The 17064-nt window shown below is 41.2% G+C and overlaps 1 long non-coding RNA gene across 14 annotated transcripts; it reads left to right on the top strand.

Moving 5' to 3' along the window:
* The first annotated feature begins 1692 nt into the window (after nucleotides 1–1692).
* Nucleotides 1693–13681, top strand: LOC117701248 (uncharacterized). 14 transcript variants are annotated; one of them, XR_013070112.1, is made up of 11 exons: nucleotides 1693–1955; nucleotides 3111–3311; nucleotides 3608–6873; nucleotides 7123–7254; nucleotides 7419–7687; nucleotides 8612–8696; nucleotides 8853–8968; nucleotides 10040–10285; nucleotides 10766–10970; nucleotides 12341–12857; nucleotides 13667–13681. It is a non-coding gene; the product is annotated as an uncharacterized LOC117701248 (long non-coding RNA). The 14 variants fall into 14 exon arrangements; XR_013070114.1 differs by having other exon boundaries at nucleotides 3111–6054; nucleotides 6780–6873; XR_013070111.1 differs by adding an exon at nucleotides 9312–9386 and having other exon boundaries at nucleotides 3111–6873.
* The last annotated feature ends 3383 nt before the right edge of the window (nucleotides 13682–17064 follow it).

Here is a 17064-nt window from a genome sequence, read left to right as displayed (position 1 = left end):
CTATTTGCTCTCCTGCTGCTTCAGCTAAAGGTATGGATATTCTAGACTGAAGAACAGTTCGAAGGTGAGGCAATGCTAAGGCCTCATCAGCTAAGGTAAGCAATTTAATTTTTCCATAAAATATTATGGAATTTTTTATACTCGGATCATCTCTCCCATCACAAGGATATCCAGGACCTCCTTTCTTCCCAGGGGTATGCACTCTTTCTACCTTTGATTAAAGAAGCATCATATTTTCCCACTGAAGCAAAGGGAGCCTCAGATCATTCCAGTTTGTCAGAAGTCTTAAACATTCATTTAGTTTGAGGAATCCCATACAACTTCCTGAACATCTCTGTGAGTTTTCATGTCAGTGACTTCTCTGCAGGATCTGTAATCAGAAGAATTTGTGTTAAGTCCATTTCAAATTGGAGGGTGTCTAGATCTCCCTTATTCCAAGAAGATAGAAAGTTTGCTTTTTCCTTGACAGTGTATGTCAAAGATTCTTCATTGCATCATTACTGAACCTACAAAACTGAGCTGAAAGGGAAATCTGGGAAACAATAAGAAAAATATCTGAGGCTCAGTCTACAGTATCAGGAAGCTGTGAACTATGGTTTCACAAACTTCTCATTCAGCTCAAGGAAAACTGTAGTTTCAGTAATGATGCAATGAAGAATCTTTGACATGCATACTTTGTCAATGAAGAAGCATACATTCTATCTTCTTGGAATAAGGGAGTTCTAGACACCCTTAAATTTGAAAGGGACTTGGTACACATTCATCTGCTTACAGAGCTTACAGAGAAGCCACCGACATGAAAACTCACAGAGATGTTCAGAAGTTGTATGGGATTCCTCAACCTAATTAAACGAATGTTTAAGCCTCCTTTGGACAAACTGGAATGATCTGAGGCTCCCTTTGCTTCAGTAGGAAAATATGATGCCCCCTTAATCAAAGGTAGAAGGAGTGAGTACCCGAGGGAAGAAAGGAGGTCCTGATATCCTTGTGACAGGAGCGATGATCAGAATATAAAAATTCCCATAATATTTTGACCAAGCATCCCCTGACAATGGTTTCCTCAGAGAATCCACTTCTAGTCATAGAATTCTCAGTGCTATTTCTCTAGGAGGTCTTAATGTTTCCCTTCTGATCTGGATGACAAGTCATCCCCAAGTGACTGAAGGGATGGCAGATCACTCTGAATGGACATCCTGGGACATAAAATGATATCCTTGAACCTGACAGTAAAAATCTGAGCCCAGATCTAACTTCTATCTTTAAGATTGACACTTGAAATGGAGCAGGTCCATCTTTGCTGCCCCTGCCTGTGCTGCTGTTGAACACCTTGTGGAGAACTTGGAGCCAGAGATTACCAACCAATTTGTAAGAAAAAAATTTCTCTGTTTCTTGGGAAGCACGCCTCAGAGTCCCAGAACACATGGGTATTCTGGACTGTGAGGACATTTGCACTTGATAAGGTATTTTCTGCACCTTCTTTCAATTCCCATGGTAACCTATTGCCTGAGTGATTATGTGACCTTTCTGCTCTTCCCTATCCTCCCAACATATTTTCTATCTCAAAGTGAGACCCATGACCTTTTCACAAAAGATCAATGTACTTTTTATAACTAACTGATCAGGCATAGTTCCAAAGGTGACTATTTCTGTAAACAAGGGACCCTAGTCCACTCTGATTTGAGGTCCAATAGTTCAAGTTTAGAATCAGAGCCTAGAACCTGTGCCATCTGACACAAGGCAAGTCCACAGAAACGTAATAACTTCCAACATTTCTGCCTAGATCTGGACAGCTGAACAAACTAGATGTAACCTAGCCAGCAACAGTCATCCAAACCCTTGGGAAAAAGAAATGAGTTTCTGCCTGCTCTCTCCCGGAATGAACACAAGCGATACAGATACAAAACTCTGAATTGGAAACGTATAATTGCTGCCAGAAAATTTCTCCACTGTATAAGGTACTGTATAATGGCCTTTACAATTGACAGAAGTGTATATGGCACCTTCACTCTGCCTGAAGAAGATTCTGTTCTCCTTTTTCAACAGGGCCTCAGGGTTAATGTTAACTTACTCCTTCTCACTACAGCGAACAAAATGGCAGAACTCTCCTAGGACTAACATTGCCCTAGACCCCATTTGCCAAATGGGCCCTTAAAACACCTATTATGCCTTACGTGTTCCTTACAAATTCCTATTCCTATAAAGTTGCTTTGAGTCTTTTCTCCTTAAAGGGCTGTCAGATCAAGGGAGCTTTATACCACTCATTCTACATAAAAGAGCATCTAACATTCCCTGTCTGTCTTCCCAGTAGGATTTTGGGCCTATTGTTGACCTCCACCTGCCAAATAGATTTTAGACCTTCAATTTCTGCAAAGGGGGCCCTGGGAAATCAAAATCTATTCAAAAGGGCTCTCAAAACTAGCCCCTGTGTAAAAAGGCTGTTTCAAACCTTCATCCTCTACACCAGGGGACTTCATGTCCACCTGTGCAACTAAAGAACCACCAGACCTTCTCTTCAACCCATGCCTCACAAACACCCCATTAATGAAGTTTTCTTTAAAGCTAACCGCTCTGTCCAAGACATCTTTACAACACATTTGCAAACAATGGTACCTCACATTTCTCTGCTTTTAGATCATAGGATAGAAGATATAAAGATGAAATCGGCTTTCATACCTTGTGCCTCAAAATTGGGCATCAAAAATGCAGAACTGACCTTAATAGTCGCTGTAGGAAGCTGCTGTTAGCTGCGCAGTTGCTAGGCAGATAGGCGTGCCTTAGCCACTGCCAATCCCGAGGCATATTGGGTGGTGAACGAACAGCCAATCAAAAAGTGAATACGTCACTCTAGACTGCACTTAAGCGGGGGACCCGTTCCTCAGCGCTCTCTCTGACTCTGGCACTCTCTCTCTCTGACTCTGACTCACTCTCTCTCGCTCTCTGACTCTGGAGCTCTCTCTCTCTCTCTCTCTCTCTCTCTCTCTCTCTCTCTCTCTCCCTTCCTTCCTTCCGCGTCTCTCCACGTTTCTCCACGTGGGTGATAAAGATTAAAAGCCTTGTTTACAGTAACTACCTGTTCTCTGTGTCTCGTGATTTCTCCGCGGACGCAAAAGCTCCAGGGGGGCACGTTAGATCTGGTGCCGAAAATCCCGGGATAAGTTCCAGGCGCGAGAATCCAAGCGCGCACAGATTCTCCACGCGAGCGAAACCCACGCGCGGTTTTCCCCGGCGGCAGATCCCTACGCATTAGCCGAAGGAACCCTGAGCTTCGAGAATGGTTAACAAACTGTGGATGTCGGGGTCACCTCCGGAAGGTATGCTTGGGATAGAAACCCTCGTCGCGGGTGGATATTCTCCCATTGCCACCTCAATAGCTAGCTTCTTGTTTGCGTTGCTTTCAGCTATTAGGGCAAGTCAAAAGGTTTCACAAGAGGTCCGTTCCAAGCTATCAGAACCAGAGTGTGTTAGTTTAAGCCGGCGGCGGCATCGCGCACAGGCGCGGCTGCAGCGGCGAAACATGTAGCTGCTTCTCGTGGGAAGGGAAGCCTGAAAAATTGTCTGGGCGCATTTTGCGGCCCGGGAGAGGGTCTTTTTTGTGTTTCTTTCACAGGCGAAAACAATCTAATTCGGCACGTGGCACAAGGCAGTGCGGGCGCGTTCGCGATGGCGGACCGCGGCCTGGAGCCGCTGGCCCCCCGTGGTGCAGACGCAGCTGCAGAAGCGGGAATCTTCGGAAGACCACAAAGAAGGAAGCTGGATTAGAAGATCTCGGCTGACCCTCCTGCCATTGTGGCTGAGTATATCGATGTGGGATTTAATAAAATCTTAAATTATTCCAGAGGTTTTTAGTTCAAATTTAAGGTTTTAAATAAAAGCAAAATCTCTCAGTTCAGAACTGCGCCTAAACTGGCAGGCAGGCAGGCAGAGAGAGGTTAAGTGCATTTACATTTGAATTAAGACCTGCAGGCTGCGACCAGAAGAAGCAGTTTTCGTTCTGAGTCTAAAGACCAGATCCTAACAAGATAACCTATATTCAAAGCTGTTAAAAATAAGATGCCTTAGATTCCTTTAAAATGTGTAACAATTATTAGAGAATAAAATTGGCTTTTATCCGAAATTCTCATGAGACAAAAAAGATTGGTTATTAAATTAATCCAAAATAAAGTTCAAATTTAAGTTTTATACAACCTAACTTGTCTTATCCAGCTACCATTTCAATAAATGTTTACATAAAAAATATTTTTATACCATTCCTTTACATTTTTGGTAAAGGTAAAAGGTTTATAGGTAATAAATTTACTCATAATGTTTAAGAGCCCATGAAACAATATTTGTTAAAAAATAATTGCTTCAGAATATGGGTAATGTTTTATATTTTACATATATATACAAATTTTGTTGCCTTAATACAAAAAGGGTAAGAGGTTAAATCTTTTGGTGTGTATTATATTTGATTAGTGGATTTTTCTAAAGAAAATTTTTTCTACAAGCTATTGCCTCAATATAGCGAGCTTTTAAAATTTTTAAAATACTTGTTACTTCAAAAAAATATTCAAAGACAGTGTCTTTCAACGTTTGAGTCAATTTGACTTTAGAAATAACTCAGCCATTAAGGCTGGACTTAATTAAAAATATAAAGGCTAAACTCCCAGCGGCCACGTGGTGTCTCACAACCATTTGTGGTGAGGATCTAACGCCATCTTCTGGCCTATGAGTGTACATACAAAGAAAAATAGTTTACTTTAATCTTGAATGACTCTTAATAATTTTTAAAGGTTGTTAAGAGATATTATTTGACTAAAACCTCATTTTAAGCTTACCATAAGAGGATTTAAAACCTCTGTTTAATGTTTTCAAAGGGATACAAGTCCAAAATTAAATCATATATATATTTTCTTGAGTTTATCTTGCTTCAACACAATTTATGTGTTGTAGTCACTGTTTTAAATGTTAAAAGGGGGTATATCTACCTTTGTCTTGTTGAATATGCTTCATAAGGTGCAGTATGTTTCGGCTACAAGATTTAATATCTCTAGCCATTTAAATAACATTAAATTTAATAAGGTGTCTAAAAATACATCTGCACAACCGGTGTTGGTGTGTGTAGACCCTTCATTTTTCTTTATGTTATCCAACCTTCAGAATAATTCTGATATCTTGGATTATAAGAATGTTACATGCTTTTTAGCACAAGGCTAGAATGGATCACTAGATCTAGCCTTGGTTGTGCATGTGCCTACCTTTGTGCCCATCTCAGTACATCGTTATAGAGACTTAAAATAGACTTTGGTCAATCAGAGAGTTGATTGGCTCTAGCCCATGTGAAGGGGCTCACAGATGTGGCTCAAATAAGCTGTGTCAACAGCCCCACATCCAGGTGTTACACCTCTAAGATTTGTGAATGATGCATTTACTTAAAGCCATGATCTTTCTGCTTATTTAAAAGGAAAGTGAAATGGGAAATTGGACCAGATACAGCAGTGATTGCAAATCCGGATTTCCAGCCTTGATGGAGTGTGGATGGAGCCTGTTTCCTGTGGAGATTTTACTTCTTAAAAATAAATTTCTTCTGCCTTTTCTTTCTTTCTTTCTTTCTTTCTTTCTTTCTTTCTTTCTTTCTTTCTTTCTTTCTAAAGAGCGGGAATAGGCCTGCTTGATATACAGCTCTATGATGTAAATTAGTATTCATAAATGGTTGGTTTGTAAGCTCAGAGCCCAGCAATATAAGTGACAAGGTAGCTTATAGCCTAAGCACTCGCAAACCTTGGAGCAAGCATCCCTCCCTCAAATTTGACGATCTAGGCTAAAAAATAGCCTATGACAGAGACACTCTCAGTCTATGCACCCCAAGAGCTCAGCTCATTTGCACTGGGTAGATGAGAGGTCTTGTCCAGTCAGCTCTTGCCTAAATAATTGTGATACCTAATAATAGGTTCACAGCCCTCGCACCCCTGGGAGCTATATATATGCTCCATTGCACAGGGATGGGTGTCAATGCCTCTTTACATTTCCTTAGCCCATGCACCCAGAGGACTGGTTTCCATGGCACCTGGAAGGGTAAGGAAAAATCTTCGGGCTATAAGCTCTTGATCGCTTACTCCCCCCCAAGATGGAGTTTGCTTGATCGGGTTTGAGTTCGAATCTTATTTGGTACTACATTTAATAGGCAAAAGGCTGTTTCATATTAATAATTTAAACAGGGGGAGATGTAGGAAGCTGCTGTTAGCTGCGCAGTTGCTAGGCAGATAGGCGTGCCTTAGCCACTGCCAATCCCGAGGCATATTGGGTGGTGAACGAACAGCCAATCAAAAAGTGAATACGTCACTCTAGACTGCACTTAAGCGGGGGACCCGTTCCTCAGCTCTCTCTCTCTCTCTGACTCTGACTCACTCTCTCTCTCTCTCTGACTCTGACTCACTCTCTCTCGCTCTCTGACTCTGGCGCTCTCTCTCTCTCTCTCTCTCTCTCTCTCTCTCACTCCCCCCTCCTTCCGCGTCTCTCCACGTTTCTCCACGTGGGTGATAAAGATTAAAAGCCTCGTTTACAGTAACTACCTGTTCTCTGCGTCTCGTGATTTCTCCACGGACGCAAAAGCGCCAGGGGGGAGTGTTAGAAGTGGCATGTAATTAAAATGTTATAAAAGCAAAACAGGAGAGGGGGAATGGGATAGGGGGTTTTAGGGAGGGGAAATGGGGAGAGGGCATGACATCTGTTTTGTAAGTAAAATATCCAACAAAATATTCTAAATTAAAAAATTCATGATGCCTATCAATTATTTGCAGATGTGTGCAGTTTGAACACAGATTTGGGGAAACATCAATGCTTGTTGGAAGATTGAGGTGATCATTGCCTGGACTCTCACAGATTTCACATAGGGTATGCATCTGGGGTGAGGCAATCAGAACATTCCTCCAGTGCACAATGTAGTCTAGAACCTTCCCCTGCTGACCATGGGTGAACTGGATATTTCTGTTCTACAAAATAGGACTGGGGACCTCTAGCTTATGAACCAAGACATTCAGGATTTCTCCTTTGCTGAAGGTTGTCTTAGAACTTCTCATTCTGGGAAGAGGTTCCCAGACTCCTCTGTTGCCCATTTACTTTCACACTCCTTGTTTTTTGAAGTTCCTGAGAGAACTCGGCCTCTGCCCTTCCCTTCACCAACAATGTGGCCTTGGATCTTGTCCACTTCTGCAAGGGAGGATGTGAGCCACTGTCTTTGACCAAAGGAAGCTCCCACGTTCCTTTTTTCCAAAGGTGACATTAGATATGCTCTTTTGAATAATTGTGTATCGTGCCTTGTATCTTCAAGAATTCTCTTATGTCTTTGAACTACCTCCAATGTATACACTATAATAAGAGAGATCCAAGCCTTTCACCTTTCACCATGGTGGCTAAGGAAATATATTGTTTCACTCTAGTTTGAGGTCCCAGGACCTATGTGGAGAATTATTGGCTGGATCCTATGTTATGCTCCATAGCCTAATCACATTGCTGTTGCCCATACATGGACATGTTAAGACAAACTGAAGGAGGCAACCCAGCCAGGGACAGGCATCCAGGGTGTTTGAAAAAGGATTGTCTTGTTGCCTGAACTCCCCCAGACCAAACACAAGTTGTGGAACCTCTACCAACTAAAGAAGAGTTAGAAGCTGAAGAGCAGTGCTGGGACCTTCCTTTACTGAATAAGGTAACAGGGTCATTCATGTCTATCAGGATGCTGCATGGTACTTACCCCTCTCCTAGGGCTTTCTAACCCATCCATACCTTTGCACAACCAGGTCTCAAAGTTTTCTCTTTCTCATAAAGGCCCGAGCACTTTCTTTCTTCCCAAGTTACCTCAGTTTTTTTACTTTACTGAAGAGAATGTCAGACCTCCCTCCTACGACTAAACCTACTGCAGACCTTCCCCATTTGTCCAAGGTGGACTAAAGTACTCATTTAGAGGAAACACCCTCAAACTTTCTGTTTCTTTGAAAGCAGGCCTAAGTCATTTGTCTTCTGGCTAAAGAGGCCCCAGGTAGAGTAAGGCTTATGCCATCCCTTCTGTAGAAACCAGAATCAAATCTACTCACATGCAGTCCAGTGTAGTGTAAAAGGAGGCTATGATTTCCTCCTTAAACAACAAGGACTATAGACATCCAGTTCCTGGACAAGGGTGTATTTCTCATGAAACAATGATGACAGAGACCACAGGTTTGTCTCCTATGGCCAAGTGGGTCTCATTCATTCCATCTGTAGTCACAGGAAATTCAGATGTAGCCTCTAGCTATGGGACACCCTAGTTCATAGCTTCATTCCAAGGGCACCTTACACTTGACTTTAAACTCGTCTTACGTTAGTGCCATTCTCTCTGACCAAATTGCCAGGCAAACACAATTGCAACCTCAGAGTGGGACCCCACAAGTTTCTGGGTGTATGACAGAGGGTAGAAAATGGAAAGTGAAAACTAACAGATATGCGATCTATAGGTGGTTGTCAGAAATGCAATGTTCCTGTCTCTCATTTAAGGATATGCACAGACCAATACCACTTTGAGGGAGCATCAGATTTCAGACCACTTCTCATCCTGAAGAAAGAGCTTGCTGATTGTTTCTTGTACTCTTCCCAACAGGATGTACAATATATGGATAATGAAAGCTGGGAAGACTCTTTGGACGCAAAAGATGCAGTACCATACTGTTCTCCCACTACCCAAGGTAAGCTAAATTTCTCCCTTCTGCACAGTAAGAGGATTAGAGCTTGCTATTTGTTTAAACATGGCCAGGCACTTTCTTTCTAAGCAAAGCAGTTCTGGATGACTCCAGATGTTCCATTTATGAATACAGACTACTCAAATTGCATCTATTTTCCAGGCATCACATACCATCTCCTTTGGATGAAGGGTCATCAGCACTTGACTTGGAATGGGTGGCCTTCAGGCCTTTCTGCTCTTACAAATACTACCCTAAACCTTCCCCTTCTGTCCAAGGTCAGTAATAAAAATGACTGGAGTTCACTACTGGGATCTCAGGATTTTCATTGTGCCTAAGGGGACCAAGATCAAAGGGTCCTCAAAGCATCCCCCACCTATACATGGGCCTCAAACATAACCCTCTGATGATGAACTTTAGATCATTTCCCTCTAACCATGGCCACTAAGAAAATACCTGTGTGACCACAGGGGCATCATTTAATTCTGCCCTGTGTTAACAGAGCCTGACACTTCAGTCTTCTGTTTTTCATACCATCCTTCATGCACTTACCCATGTAGCTGATGACAAACTTCAGGAGGACTTAGAGACTGACAATCATGACTGATGAATAATTCTTAGATTGCTGCCTACCACAGTGTAACTGAGGATGCAAATCTTCTAAACTGTGAAGCAGTCCTACCATCCCTGCTCAAGGTAGGCTAGGACATTTTTTCATCCTTAAAAAGGTTTGGGACTTTAAGCAGACTCTAAGTGTGCTTTAATCTTCTACTTCTGAACATCATTGCTTTAGACAATCAAATTCTGTCCATTATATATCAAATGCACCCTCTGCATATAAGAGGGTCCAATATCTATCTTACAAGATGAACAGGGCATGAGATAATCTCTCCCTGCCCAAGGTCTCAAAGTCCACTTTGAGTCAAAAAGGTCCACAATAATTAGAAGGATTTCAACTTCATTTCTGATGAAGGAGGGCACAAAAATTCCACTTAACTGTATCTCACATCCAACACCTCTCATCTGAAAGGGACATCAGAATAACTACTTTTGTTACAGTAGTCCGCAAATGCACAGTCTCTGTCCAAGTGGTCTGTAAATGTCATCCTTTCATAGTGAATCTTTGGTGCCTTTCTCTCTGCCTATAATGAGGAGCCTCAGACACTCCATGCCTGCTCATAAATATTTACTCTTACCCTTCTGTCTAGGGGGCAACAACATTTTCTCCTAATGCCCACAGTTCTTGAAATCGTTTAGCCCAAGGTGGACTCATGCCCACCCTCTTTTGAAAGGTGTCAATTGATCTTGTTTTACTGACTTTGTGTGCTGGCTATATCCCAACTGTCTAGGATATCTTCCAAGCTTATTCCTACTACATATATTCTGAGACATTCCTCCACTGAAGAAAGAGGCCTTGGACTTATTTCCTCTGACCAAAAGTTTCATAGCCTAAAGATAACCATTCAACCTGTTGGAATATTGAAACAACTGCAGCCTGGACTTTCCCACAGCACACAAAATATATGGACACTCTAAATACTGAAAAATAATTGGAAAGTAATCGAGCAATACTGAAATTTCCTGTGGTCCACAAGGTATTTACATTTTCTCCAATGAGAAATGGTCTTTATTATTTTATTGAAAATAGAAAGAGATTTTACCTCTGTGACAAATAGGTATAGAATTTCACTTTTCACAGAGTTTCTCAGAAATCCCACTTATGACTAGGGTGCTGTGACACTCTTATTCCCATGAAATCTGGCACATTACCTCGTAGAGGAAGGGCACAACAGTGCTACTTCCAAGCAAAGCTGACCAAGCTCCTCCCCCATTCTACACAGGAAGATTTAGACATTCATAAGAGGCAGTGCTCCAGACCTGGCCTGTGTGATCGAGGAAACACCACAGAGTCACCATCTTCCCAGTGCATCTCTTACACACAACTTCTAATTTCAGAGGTCTGGGAAGCACTGTTCTCACCTAAGAGATCTAAGAGCACTGTGGAGTGAGGTCCCCCTGAAAAGAATATCAAGGCAAGGGTAAATGAGACTACTTTCTTTGTTTTGGTCCCACAGACCCAGACAGTCTGTCCTCCATGCAGAGAAATGCGTGGATGGACATATATTTGAGGAAGACACTGAATATGAGGCTACTGCATTCCAGGTTCTTAGAAGACTTCTAAGACATCTGTCATGCCTAGCACCAACTATCGGATGGTATGAATTCGAGATTGTGATTTCAAGTTTGGAGCTAATAAAGGAACATTCTTTAATTCTCAAGGTATCAATCAACCTTCAACTTCTGCTCAATAGTGCTCCAGACGTAAAGAGTAAGAAGGCTGAGCCTCTTCCATACAATCCTGGGGACCTCCAATCTCATCTTTCTACTTAAGAGCATCTTGGATCTATCACATGTCCCCAGAGGGGCAGAAACAATTCCTCCTCTGCACACAGGGAGATTAGATATATCTCCCCTTACCCAAAGTTCTCTTAGTACCCTCTATTACTGCATTGGCTTCTAGACTATTTCCTCTCCCTAATTATACCTGAAATATTCCTCTTCTCACCAAAGGATTCCATGCTGCCTGTTCTAATAGAGAACTACACTCCACCAGTATCCAAAGGGTTCTCAGAACTTCAAACTGTTTTCCTGTGGGAGTGTACTCACTAAGTCGTTCATTGGGTCTCAGATCTTTCCAAACGCCTGCCTCTGATTTTCCAGTGGGTCTCAGATTTCATTTTCCCCAGGCCATCTTCAAATATGCCTTTCTAACCAAGGAGGACATCACATTGTCCTCCTCTGGTGCAGGGTCCTCAGACATTCCCCACCCTATCTTTAGGACCTATATTATTTCCATCCACCCAAAGGGACCTCCAGACCTCCCAGGCTGTAAGTTCCAGAGCCCAAGCTTAGCAAGTGCAGCCCAGAACAGAAGCTCACTGCCTCAAGGCAGAAACCAAAATGATGTGTTCCCCACATTACATACCTAGACCTAGCAGCTGAACATATGCTTAAGAAGGAGAACCAGTGTGGGACTGTCAGCCAGGTTTTCTGATGGATGCTCAGACTGCTGCCTGACCTAGCACCACATTCACTACAAGGAACCCATGTCTCTGAGGAGGAGTATGCAAATTTCAAAATCTACCCAACCAAACATGCTAGTTTACCTCTATAAAATGGTCACAGATTTCCACTCTCTTCCCAAGAAACCCTCAAATATTTCAGCTCTGATCCTAGGAATCATGTATTTTCTCCATGGTTTTGGGGGTTTCACTTCTTTCCCATACCCCTCAACAAGATTCAGACTTCTCACCTCTGACCCACTCATCCCTGGTCATACATCTCTGACTAGTCTTGAGGGCATTCAGGGTCTGCATATGAGGCCTTCAATAATGCCCACATTGTCTCACACATACTCTTTCTGACTAATGGGATCTTCAAACTCCACCTCTGGCCAAGGAAACTTCACACAATCCTTTCTCATTAGCTGGGGTCTCTGTAGTGATATCTTTATCCTCCATGCAAACTCTGGTTTTACCTTCTGACCATGCAGCTTTCCCACTTTGCTCAAAATATGTAACACTTACACAATGTGGACAAAGAGGCCTTGATCATTCTCCTACTTATCGATATAGCATTCCTTCCCTCAGGTATGAGATCTCCAGAGGAGCAGAAAGAGGCTGAAATACCATTCATCATCTTCAGAGCTTTCAGCATCAGTGGAGTGGTTCCAACCTTACTGCCCAGACATGGATGGTTGAACTCAAACCTGCTGCTGCATGCAACCTTACTGCAATCACTACATCATCCCTTTGGCAATTTCTGTCACATTATATTGTGATTACACTTTTTCTATAGAAATTAAATCATTTTAAAACACATATCTGAAATGTTTACTGATTTCAACCTGCTTTATGTCTGGTTTTGTTATTTGATGTGCTAATTTGTGGACTTAATGCAAGTGGTCTGTATAGATAACTAAAGCCCAGTAAATTACTCTTCAATCTCAGGCTACTATTCCATGCTTGGAATGTTTGAAAGAAAAAAATACATGTAACATGTTTCACACTTCTGCACCTTCTTCTAAGTATATCTGTGGATGATTGAATGAGGAGTGAATGAACATGTTTCTTTTACTGGCATACCAAGAACATACTTGTGGTTAAGGTAAGTTGACAATGTGATGCAAAGAATAGTTGTCACCAACTCATTTCTTTATGATGTATAATGGAAAATACATTTTGTATACACATTTAATTCTGTAAATGGATGCATGATCAAAAGATCTATGATGGTCTTGTGATCTTAAATTAATATACTTTAGATATTTTAATTTTCCCTCTCAAGGAATACATTTAGTACGTGTAGAAAGATACTTCATGATATTTTCATATAAGATTATATAACTTTTCATACATAAATATGAAGTTCGTTGTAGAAAGTTCTTTAAACCAAGCATTTACTCCACTATTTCAATTTAATCTGTTCCTTGAGTCTATTAATATGTGGCCCTTGGGAATATATCTCCCAAAACTCCATTGCTAATACAGCCATAAAAATACTTTGGATACTGACAGAATCCTTGGAGTGTGTACATATGAAATCACAAAATTTTGTTTATATTCTTTCTGGAATATGTTGTTCTACAATCCAGAATGTCTTTTGCATCATTTTTTAAATCAGTGTTTCCGTCGCTTTGCTGTACTTACAAGAGTTGCTAGAAATGACTGCTGCTTTAGGGGTTAAGTATTTTGTTAGTGGAGATATAACCAGAACTCTAAATAAAACTTTCTGACTGAGTGATAGGTAAATTTAGTTGCGCTATATTCAAAGTTAATTTATCATTGAACCATACCCTTTGTTTTACTGGAAAAGAAAAAGTGGTTTGCTTTTTATGGCTGGGTCACAGTTTGTATAGTAAAGAAATGTTGTAACCTTTATATCTCAATTTTAAGGTTTCCTTATTTGTATTATAGGAAATTGATGATTTTGGAAAAAACACACGTATCTTGGAGCAGAGGTTGTACGACAAAATATGTTCAGCAGCACAAATACCTTCTGTAGAAGAAGTGTGTGTGGGAACAGGGACTCCGGTAAAAAAAGCTGGGTCTGCAGAAAGTGATTGACTGACTGGAAATTTAGTGCTTTGGAGACAAGGGACATTTTTTCTCTGTGTAGGTCATTAAGGGTTAAATTATGACCTCATGACATTCACAGTGAGATGCCAGCATATGTTAGAAGGACATGTGGTATACAACTTTCTACCCCTGCATTGCTTGCCTATTGTCATAATGTTGAGGCCTAAATGACTCCTGTGGGATCTGGAAGGGACTAATAAGTTAGTTAAATCACTTATAGCTGTGATGATATCTTTTCAGTGTTAAAATTCTATTGCTACTTCTTCAAAGGTGATCTGGTGTTTAGTACATTGCTTCTTTATTCTCCATATTGATTTATATCCCTATGGCTCAGAATACCCATGTTTTCTCACACTGTTACCCATTCATATTGCCATTCTATAGTTTGAAGCTCAGTTTGACCCAGTATTGGCCAGTGGAATTCATGGTGTCTTCATCTGATGCCTCTGGAGTATTTCTTGAGTCTGAACATTTCACTCTGTGTCTTTGTATAGTACATGGAAAGGTGGGGCACCTGGAAATGTAATGGTAAATGGACAAGCTCACACTTCCACTTTGTGTATATATTCCCTGGCATTGCTGGGTGTGTTCAGGGTTATCAACTAGGAAGAAGAAAGGGATCCTGTATTCCTTCTACTGAAGTAGTCTGGCCAGACAAGCCACCATCATTCCATCCTCTGGGATTTAGCTGCTTTCTCCTCCTGGTTTCCTCTACTCCATGTTTATTTCCTGTGTGTTACCTTCCAGTGTGACAGAGAAAGGTTTGATCTCTGTATCCCAGAAGCATGAGCTCATTGAGAAGATTGCAGTGTTCTGTGGAGATTCCCGGTCCGAATGTATGTATAGAATGTGTGTTTGCTCTGGGAAGGCTTTTTCTCTTCTACCATCCTATCCTAATTAACAGGTTATTCATATCCTGTTTCATGTTCATCAGCAGTCTTTTGAGGTTAAGTGTGATTCCATGTACAAAAACACTGTGCCAACTCAAAAAGAAGGAGGGACAAAGACTCTCTGGAGTAATACTTTTACAGCAGGTGTCCATGAACTCAAGGGTAGTTCCTAAATTAGTGGTCCTCACATGTGGTGTGTGCTGCATGTCTAGCTCTTTCTGGTGTCATTCTTAATATTGTTCCTTCACAATCTTCCCGTGTAAAGTTGAGTTCTTAATACACCCCTTTATTCTCCACATGGGAAGTACTTCTAACTACTTGCCCAGGAAATCTTTGGGATCTTCATATTGAACACAAACACACACACACACACACACACACACACACACACACACACACACACACACACACACCAGTTAAATGGTAATTGCCTTGGCTACCTCAAAGGCAATTTCTAAATGCACTCATAAATCTACCCTTGCTACTCCATGTCCAATCAGGGAAGTGGCCAGTGGCCACTTACCAGAAATTTCATATGGCTCTTTGGCCTTATCTACTGAACCTCCTATGTCCATCCATCATTCACCCCCATGTCCTTGTGATTCCTTTCTCCTCCCTCCTGATGCCTAGCATTTGCAACTCTGTGGTCCTGACCCATCTCTCTTTCACAGTTATTGAACCCTGGCATCTTTATTGATCAACCGAAACCCCATTGGGAACAAAGACCTTTAAATTTTGGACACACATTTCCAAGTTGAATTAAGCATTAGAACCAGTCTCCAACAACCCATGTAATAGTAAAGTCTCCAATTCATATAATCTGTATGTTTAGAGAACAATATCACATCATACCACACCACCACATATAATCACACCAGACCATAGCACATCACCACACACCAAAGCGCACCAGAATGCACCACAACACACCAGAGCATATCACTGCAACACATTACAGCACACTGCATCACACTATAGCACACCCATGCACACCACACTACACCACACAGCACTACAGTATATACATTCTTGCTCCAAACAACACACAGATTGATATAAAGAGCAAATAAAATTTGTACATTGTTAATGCATTTTCTTCAGTCTTTATGTTGTACTGTCTTCCAATATTTCTCTTTTCCCTCTATAGACTTGTCTCTCTTTTAAGAACTTCCTTTTGTCCTGATGAAAACTATGTGTCATGTTAACAAACCAGTTTTTCTTTGTATTTTGTGTGTTAATTCCCTTAAAGTCCTAAAGAATAATTTATCTATACATAGAAATTCAAGGTGGACAGCTGGTTTATTTCAACATTTGCTGTGCCACATTCTCTGGACTATGTGACTTCTTGAAATAAAATGTGTGTGTGTGTGTGTGTGTGTGTGTGTGTGTGTGTGTGTGTTTATGTATGTGTGTGTGTGTGTGTTTCTTCTACCTGAAACAGGGTAGAACTTTTAACTTTTAAATTTACTCCAAAATTTTCAGCATATCTGTTTTTCTATTGTGTGTCCTTTCACACCTAAATGTACCTTCTGCTTTAATGTCACATATTTTATTGTCCTCTCTCTTTCTATCCTCCTCAAATCTTGTCTACTTCTGTTAGTGGTCCACTTTCTTGATTCATGACCTGCAAAAACACACACAGACATACACACAGACATACACACACACTCGTCCATACACACACTGAAGCCACACTCACAATGCACATATAGTTCTTCATTCAATAAACGAGAAAAAACATGCAGCATTTTACTTTACTGTGTGTGTTTTATCAGTGAGCATTTTGAAAGTTTAAGCCCTGCACTACATTTATTTCTGTATAAGATCATTATTCTTTAGATATTTTTCACTTTTTGTCTCATATGAAGTTAATGTTGCTGTGATAAAAACACAATGGCCAAAAGCAAGTTGGGAAGGAAAGGTTTGTTTGGCTTACACTTCCACATCACTGTTCATCATCAAAGGAAGTAAGGGCAGGTTATCAAACACAGCAGGAACCTGGAGCCAGGAGCTGACGCAGAAGCCATAGAGGGATGCAGCTTACTGACTTACTCACATGTTCAGCCTGCTTTTATATGGAACCCAGGACCACCTTCCATCAATCACTTACTAAGAAAATGCTCTACAGGCCTGCCTACAGCATATTCTTATGGAGGCATATTCTCAGTTGTTTCTCTGTCCTCTCTGATGACCCTGCTTTGTGTAAAGATGACACAAAACCAACCATCATGCATGTGTGTGTGCTATTTCTTACTTTAGTGTGTATTCTTTTGTGGTTTGGTTTTCTTTTACATAGACTTCTAGCTGGCCTGGAATTCACTATGTAGTGCAGGATGACCTTGACCA

The sequence above is a fragment of the Arvicanthis niloticus genome (genome assembly GCF_011762505.2).
Source record: "Arvicanthis niloticus isolate mArvNil1 chromosome Y unlocalized genomic scaffold, mArvNil1.pat.X SUPER_Y_unloc_11, whole genome shotgun sequence".
In the NCBI taxonomy this organism is placed as follows: Eukaryota; Metazoa; Chordata; class Mammalia; order Rodentia; family Muridae; genus Arvicanthis; species Arvicanthis niloticus.
The sequence above is the reverse complement of the archived record's forward strand: the minus strand, read 5'-3'. Positions and strand labels throughout refer to the sequence as shown.